Source organism: Chlorocebus sabaeus, chromosome 20 (genome assembly GCF_047675955.1).
Source record: "Chlorocebus sabaeus isolate Y175 chromosome 20, mChlSab1.0.hap1, whole genome shotgun sequence".
Classification (NCBI taxonomy): Eukaryota; Metazoa; Chordata; class Mammalia; order Primates; family Cercopithecidae; genus Chlorocebus; species Chlorocebus sabaeus.
In genome coordinates, this window is record NC_132923.1 from 128649363 (window position 1) to 128658034 (window position 8672).

An 8672-nucleotide genomic window follows, 5' to 3' on the forward strand; every position below is an offset into this window, starting at 1 on the left:
TGTCCCCCTCAAAGTCGAGCAGCCTTACAGGTATCTGCAGCCCCCACCCTTCCCAGCAAGGGTGCTGTGTGCAGTGGGGCCTTCATTCCATTCCCAGTGTCCGTTCCCCAAACCCCTGCACACAAGCTCTCAGCCAGACCTGCCCTCTGCCACCTCACCAGGAGACAGTCCCATTAATCTTCCACCAGAGGCCTAAAATAAAAAAGCTTCTTCCCTCCCTGACCCCAAGGAGTATTTATAAGAAGGTGAGAACTTTTGAAATCACCCCTGAGGGAGAGGGAGGGATGGGGAAAGGAAAGGCTCCGCATTTCTCAGAGGCCGGGGCAGGGCAGGGCCACAGCAAAGAAACAAAACACCCAGGGTTCTGCTCAGGGATTCTCTGTACCCTCAACCAGTGACTGCATTCCATTCAAATTAGTGAAGACTGTCAAGACACTCGGAAGTCTATGTTATTATTCCACCTTTGGGTTCCGGTGATAATCAAAATCATCCTGGTCCGGGCATGGTGGCTCACACCTGTAGTCTCAACACTTCAGGAGACTGAGGTAGGAGGATTGTTTGAACTCAGGAGTTCAAGACCAGCCTGGGTAACATGGCAAAACTCTCATCTCTACTAAAGATGCAAAAAACGAGCCGGGTCAGGTGGTGCATGCCTGTGGTCCAAGCTACTCAGGAGGCTGAGATGGGAGGATCACTCGAGTCTGGGAGGTGGAGGTTGCAGTGAGCAGGGGTGGTGCCACAGCACTCCATTTGGGGCAACATAGCGAGACCCCGACTCAGGAAAAAAAAAAAAGTTTACCCTGAGCATAACTTCCAGGCAGGCCAGTTCCACGGGATCAAGGGACATCCCACGAAGTCAGCACTCCTGACCCCGGGGCACAGCCTGGCCCATCACCCCGGACACTCCGTCCTCTCTAATACTGGGCTGAGGCAGGGCAGCCTCGGATCTTCACAGCTCAGAAAGAAAAAACTGGTTTGATTGAGATACATGTTGTGTTTCTCGCATTTTAAATGTTAGCTAGTGCCTATGGGAAGTCCTCCTCCCTGTCCTTCATTTCTTGACCTCAGGTAACTGAAAAAACTGGAGTCCCCCACAGGCTCTTGATCACCAGGAGAGCCTGTCCGGTCCCCCAGGAACTCCTGCTCTCTGACTCTGCAAACCCCTACCTCCCGGGGCCTCTGGGCACAGCAGGGTCGGGCTCACCTTCCCGCTCCTCTGGCCCCTTTGCTCCAGGGCCCTTTCTCCTCCCCACTCTCCGCACACACACATCCAAAGGTTCTGACCTTGGCCCTCCTTCCCTGGCTCACCACCACTCTCGGTTTACTGAGGGCCTGAACTTCTTCCTGAATCAACAAGGGCTGCTGACTCACCGTGTGGAGGCCGTCCTGAGCACCCGACCCTCCCTCCACCGCAGACCTTTCCCACCTGTCCCAGCTGCATGTTCACCAAGCTCGTTCCAGGGGCGCCTCCAGATACCCTCTCCATTCCCAAGTCACAGAAGGCTCCTGGGGGACACAGGGTCCGGTCCTCCCACCATCATAGACTCAAGCTGCTGGTGTTGGCCAATCCTTTCATTCACCTTCCGTTTTCCACCTAGCAAAATCCCCCAGCTCCTATTATGGGTGGTCTTCTGCATGGCTTCTGAGGCCACTGTCCACTGTCCTCCTCAGAAAACTACGCACAGGACCCAGCAACAGAGCCCTCAGACAGCATGGGCCCTGAGCCTGCTCCATTCAGCTCAACATATTGCTGCTTCTCCATCGTCTCTTTTTACTTCCAGTCTGGGGAAGGCCAAGATCACTTCCTCTCCTACAGGCTCTGCCCTCCACCTTCTTGGACCTTTTGCTTTTTTTTTTTTTTTTTTTTCTGAGACCGAGTTTCGCTCTTGTTGCCCAGGCTGGAATGCGATGGCACGATCTCAGCTCACTGCAACCTCTGCCTCTTGGGTTCAACTGATTCTCCTGCCTCAGCCTCCCAAGTAGCTGGGATTTCAAGCATGCACCACCCACCCCCAGCTAATTTTGTATTTTTTCGAGAGAGAGAGTTTTACTGTGTTGGTCAGGCTGGTCTCAAACTCCTGACCTCAGGTGATCTACCCGCCTCAGCCTCCCAAAGTACTGAGATTATAGGCGTGAGCCACTGCGCCCGGCCAGACCCTATGCTTAATCTCAGCTGGACCACTGATGACCTGTGTGGCCTCAGTCTCTCTGAGCCTGAGATTCTATACCTGCAAAGGGGGAACATCCCACAATAAGAACCCAGAAATCATCACGCAAAGTGTGCAGCACTGAGCCTTGTGCAGAGAAGTGTTTAATCCATGGGAGCTGTAATGATGATTGTGATAGTGACGAACTTTTCCTGATAACCCATGGATTAATCCCGAAGGTCTCTCCTTTCCCTCCGTTACATGGACACTTGCAGGCAGACAGAGTGCGACCATACCAGCTGTGGCACCGCCCGCACTCCAACACCGTTATACACATAAGATCGAGTTGAGCTGTTTCCACCTCCTGCGGTTGAAAACGCTTTCTTCCCTCCTTGGTGTCCACAAACTCCCTATTACTTGACTCTTCCAATTGTTCATGGTGTGCAGAATGGCAGAGCTTGGGAAGATGATGGCCCTAGCTCTAAATGCTCTGCCCGTCTTCCCCACACCGGTTTCTGTGCCCTCCCACTGCTGGAGAGACTGCTGGGATTTCCTTGAGTATCTACTGTGTGCCAGGCACCATGCTAGATGGTGATGATGAAGATGGAGGAGCAGGAAGAGGAAGAAGGAGGAGAAGGGGAGGAGGAAAGTGGGGGAGAGGGCTCTGAGCACTTTCTTTTTTTTTTTGAGATGGAGTCTCACTCTTGTCGCCCAGGCTGGAGTGCAGTGGTAATCTCGGCTCACTGCAACCTCTGCCTCCTGAGTTCAAGCGATTCTCCTGCCTCACCCTCCCAAGTAGCTGGGACTACAGGTGCATGCCACCATGCCTGGCTAATATTTATATTTTTTGTAGAGACAGGGTTTTGCCATGTTGGCCAGGCTGTTCTCAAACTCCTGACCTCAAGTGATCCGCCCTCCTCAGCCTCCCAAAGTGCTGGGATTACAGGCCTGAGCCACCGTGCCCGGCCCACTGAGCACTTTCTATGTGCCCGGCACTGTCCTGAGCGCTTCACATATCAGGACTCATTGGATTCTCATAACAGACCCGTTTGCCTCTCAGAAAACTCCAGATCGGGTACAGCCACCATCCTTGTTTTACAGCTGCACAGATGGGCGAAGCTGCTCGAGGCCATGCAGCTTGTGAGCGGAGAGGCCGGTGCTGATCCCAGTGTGCCCCTGTGATCCCAGTCTGGACACCCAGTCCCTGCAGTGGCAACGAGGCACACCCTGACCCTGGGATCACTTTTCCTGGAGAGGACAGGAGAGACCAGGATGTGGACGCTTGCTTTGAAGTCACAGAGCCAGGCACTGGGAGACCGCATCTCCGCCCCCGTGGGGACGAGCAGGTGGGGAGCTGTGGTTAGACTCGGACCTGAGAGAGAGGAAGGCGCCTGTACAAGGTGCGGGCAGAGGAGCTTCGGGTAAAGCGGGGTGCATGACTCAGCACTCGGCCATCCTGGATCAGGGCCCAGGCTCGCCAGGAAAGATGCAGGGATGGGTGATGAAATTCAAGTGTGGACTGTGGGCTGGATAAGGGCATTCTCTTTATGTTGAATTTCCTGATTTTGATCATTACACTGCTTGTATAAGAGAATATCTTTATTTATTTATTTATTTTTTTTTTTGAGACAGTGTCTTACTCTGTAGCTCAGGCTACAGTGATCCTCCCACTTCAGCCTCCCGAGTCCTGGGACCACAGGCAGGTGCCGCCACGCCCAGCTCAATCTTCTGTATTTTTGTAGAGATGGGGTCTCGCCATGTTGCCCAGCCTGGTCTTGAACTCCTGGCCTCAAGCAATTCTCCTGCCTCAGTATTGGTAATTACAAGCATGAGCCACAACACCCAGCTGAGAATACACACACACACACACACACACACACACACACACACACACACACATATTTTTTAATAAAAAATATTTTCTTTCTTTAGAGAGCAAGAAATCATCGGCTGAGAATATCTTAATTCTTTTTTTTTTTTTTGAGACGGAGTCTTGCTCTGTTGCCCAGGCTGGAGTGCAGTGGCCGGATCTCGGCTCACTGCAAGCTCCGCCTCCCGGGTTCACGCCATTCTCCTGCCTCAGCCTCCCGAGTAGCTGGGACTACAGGCGCCTGCCACCTCGCCCGGCTAGTTTTTTGTATTTTTTAGTAGAGATGGGGTTTCACCGGGTTAGCCAGGATGGTCTCGATCTCCTGACCTTGTGATCCACCCGTCTCAGCCTCCCAAAGTGCTGGGATTACAGGCTTGAGCCACCGCGCCCGGCCGAGAATATCTTAATTCTTAGGAAATATGCACCGAAGTCTCGAGGGCCACAGAGCCTTCGAATCCCTCTCAAACGATACAGAAAAGATATGAAAAGAGAAAGAAAAAGAGAATGGCCAGATGCAGTGGCTCATGCCTATAATCCCAGTCGGGCGTGGTGGTGTGCACCTGTAGTCTCAGCTACTTGGGAGGCTGAGGTGGGAGGATTGCCTTAGCCCAGGAGGCAGAGTTGGCAGTGAGCTGTAATCTGCCACAGCACTCCAGCCTGGGGGAAGGAGCCAGACATTGTCTCAAAAACAAAAACAAAAACAAAAGGAAAGAAAGAGTGAAAGAACTCCCTCCTCCCCCTCCTGCTCTCCTTCTCCTTCCTTTCTTCTTCCTCTCTCTCATCTTCATGTTACTCCTCCTCCTCCTCCTTCTTCATCTCTCTCATCTTCATGTTACTCCTCCTCCTCCTCCTCCTTCACCTTTTTTTTTTTTTTTGAGACAGGATCTTGCTCTATCACCCAGTTTGGAGTGCTGTGGCGGGTCATGGCTCGCTGCAGCCTTGACCTCCCAGACCCAAGCAATCCTCCCACCTCAGCCTCCAGAGTAGTTGGGATGCCAGGTGTGCACCACTATGCTCGGCTAATTTCTTTATTATTTGTAGAGACGAAGTCTTCCTATGTTGCCCAGGCTGGTCTTGAACTCTTTTGCTCAAGCGATCCTCTGGTCCTGGCCTCCCAAAAGTGCTGGGATTACAAGCATGAACCACCGCACCCCGTCTCCTTCTTCACTTTTGTCTAGCACCATGCCTGGCATATAGTAGATACTCAATAAAATCTCTGTTGGATGACTGAGTTTAGGCTGAGGGAGAGGGAGAAGAGGGAGGCAGGGAAGGAGGGAGCAGGAATGTCTGGGTCCTTCTTAGGCTCTCATTTGAGTGTCCTCATCCATTCTCCTGATGGTAACTTTTCACTGCCAGAATGGTGACTCCTAAATCCACACCTCCAGGTTGGCCATGCCAAACCTGTATTTAGAATTATTTGGCAGAGGGCACATCCTTCATACCCCACCATTATCAGTGGGTTCAGTGACCCAAACTTACCCTTCCTCTTTCTTCCCAGCCAACCCTATTTTGCCCAGGTCCCTCACCATTCCTGCAGGCTCCCAGAAACCTCTAGAAACGAGGATTCCTGCAGTGGCCTCCTGTGGGGGCAATGTGAACCCCCATCCACGGTCCTTAGATTCACAGACATTTACAGCCAGTCTCATTTTCCTGTTACATGCTGCTCTCCTGCTACTTAAGAATATATTCCCATTCATCGCTCTTTCCTTTCTGATTTTTTCTCACAAGTCCATTTATTTGTTTATTTATTTATTTATTTTTTGAGACAGAGTCTCGCTCTGGAGTGCAGTGGTGAGATCTCAACTCACTGCAACCTCTGTCTCTCGGGTTCAAGTGATTCTCCTGCCTCAGTCTCCCGAGTAGCTGGGATTATAGGTGTGCGCCTCCATACCCAGCTAATTTTTATATTTTTAGTAGAGACGGATTTCACCATGTTGGCCAGGCTGGTCTTGAATTTTCAACCTCTGATGCTCCACCCACCTTGGCCTCCCAAAGTGCTGGGATTACAGGTGCGAGCCACCACGCCCAGCCTTGATTTTTGCATTTTTAGTAGAGACGGGGTTTCACCATATTGGCCAGGCTGGTCCCAAACTCCTGACCTCTAGTGATCTGCCCCGTCACCCTACCAAAGTGCTGGGATTACAGGCAGAGCCACTGAGCCCGGCTCACAAGTCCTTTTCTTCTCTTCCAGCTGTATCATAGTCCTTGGAGGCAGGCACGAATCCTGTCCTGGGTCCCTCTTGATCCCCCATGGTGCCTTGCGCATGGTTGCATGCAGATAGGTAGCAGCAGGAGTTCAATTGATACCTAATCGATTCATTGATTTTTCCTGATTTCTGAGTAATTCAGTTATACCAAAAGAAATTCTCATGCTTACCTTACGCTGACATTAGATGGGAAGGAAAGGACGGGATTGGGACCCTAGGCTGTTTAGGGTTCCTCCTTGGGCGCGCCCTGAGGGCGGAGGCAACAGCCTTTATGATCACCCAGGAGGGTCTCGAACCCGAGGAACTCAAGGCTCATTCTGGGTGGCTCCTATATTTTAATGTTTCCCAAAGAAAAGGTTCTAAAAAGGATGACATTGCTTTTGGAATATACATTTATTTCTGCAAATGTTTCAAAACCCCAGCTTGGTTTAAAGCATACTCCCTCGTTGTATTCCTAGTTCCCAGCCCAAGACACGTATTTTTGATATCATAGCAAACAGCGATAGATTCTATTTCTAGTTGCTTTAAAAACAAGTCTCATGGCCGAGTCACTGTTCAAACAAGGAAGGGCTGGGTGAATAAGCCTCCTTATGTCATCTTGAGTAATGTCATCGTTGCTAATGTCTCACAACCCCCAATCCCATATATTTAATTCCCTCTCTTGCTATTTCATCATTTAAGTCCCTAAAGGAGAGAATGATGTAACACCCAACACGCACCAGAGTCGTCTTTTGGAGAAGCAGCATCTAGCAGGGGCAGAATGCTATGGCCAAGTTTGCTTAGGCAAATATTCAGATATCTGTTGTCGTTCAAGTTTCCATCTGAGATGCAGGTTCCTAAATGGGTTTCGTAGAGGTTTGGATCTCTCTCTTCCATCTGTTTGAAGTGTTGAACTTCAAAGCACTCTCCCAGCCCACACAAGATGTATGTGCTAGAGTCCCTGTATCATCAGGGGATAGGTACCAAAGCATTTATATCCTCCCAGAACCACAATAATACTATCCAGGACCACTCACTGGGAGCAGACTTTAAAAAAACTATAATGTAAACTTCCTGTTGCAATTTTAACCAGTTTCCTCTTGTCTGGTTCTCAGGGGAGATGGTAAACAGTTCATCTGAGCTTTCTGAACAATGGTTTCGCCTCTCTATAGGAACGTAACATGGCCGACCCTTCTCTAGGCCATCTGTGTGGGGCTGTTTGTCCAGGTGCAATGCATTTTTTTCTCGTTAATTCACAAGCTCTTCTCTGGTCCCTTTCGAAATCAGGACATCTACTGGCAACTCACGGATCCAGGGGAGGGAAAAGCGTCTTGGTCCTAGAGGGGGCTTCAAACTGTGATTTATGAGCAGCTTTGCCTTTCCCATCAATCACTGTGCAAACTTGGGAATGTGAGCAAGGAGGGAAACACATCACTACAAACAGCTTTCCAGTGCTGTGAGATTTCTGAGTTATAAAATATAAACTAACAACAGTGACATCATGTTACATATCGTAGATAGTCAACATTATTTTTCAGATATTTATTTATTTATTTATTTATTTATTTATTTATTTATTTATTTATTTTTTCGAGACAGGGTCTCACTCTGTCACCCAGGCTGGAGTGCAGTGGCACGGTCTCAGCTCACTGCAACCTCCACCTCCCAGGTTCAAGTGATTCTCCTGCCTCAGCCTCCCAAGTAGCTGGGACCACAGGCGCACACAACCATGCCCAGCTAATTTTTGTATTTTTAGTAGAGATAGAGTTTCACCACGTTGGCCAGGATGGTCTCAAACTCCTGACCTCAGGTGATTCGCCCACCTCAGCCTCCCAAAGTGTTGCGATTACAGGGGTGAGCCACCTTGCTCAGCCTCCAGATTTTTTTTTGTTTAATAAGAAGGAAAACTTTATTTCAAACAGGCTCACTGGTATTTATGCTACAGCAAAGGCTGGTTGTAACAGGCAGTTTCACTACAAACCTGCACTGATTGACAAATCTGAAACTATTTAGCAATGATCAGTTTCTGCTAAAGTGTAGATTAAATCTACCAATATGTCAACTTTGACATTTATTATGGACCTTACTAATTACCAGGAGAGGTTAATTTTTTTTTTTTTTTTTTTTTTGAGACAGAATCTTACTCTGTTGCCCAGGCTGGAATGCAGTGGTGCGATCTCAGCTCATTGCAACCTCTGCCTCCCAGGTTCAAGTGATTCTCCTGCCTCAGCCTCCCTGGTAGCTGGGATTACAGGCACCACCATGCCTGGCTACATTTTGTATTTTTAATAAAGACGGGGTTTCACCATGTTGGTCAGGCTGATCTCGACCTCCTGACCTCAGGTGATCCACTTGCCTCAGCCTCCCAAAGTGCTGGGATTACAGGCTTAAGCCACCACACCCAGCACAGGTTAAATTTTTATCACACACACAAAAATGAGAATAATCTAACAGTTTCCACTAAGGTAA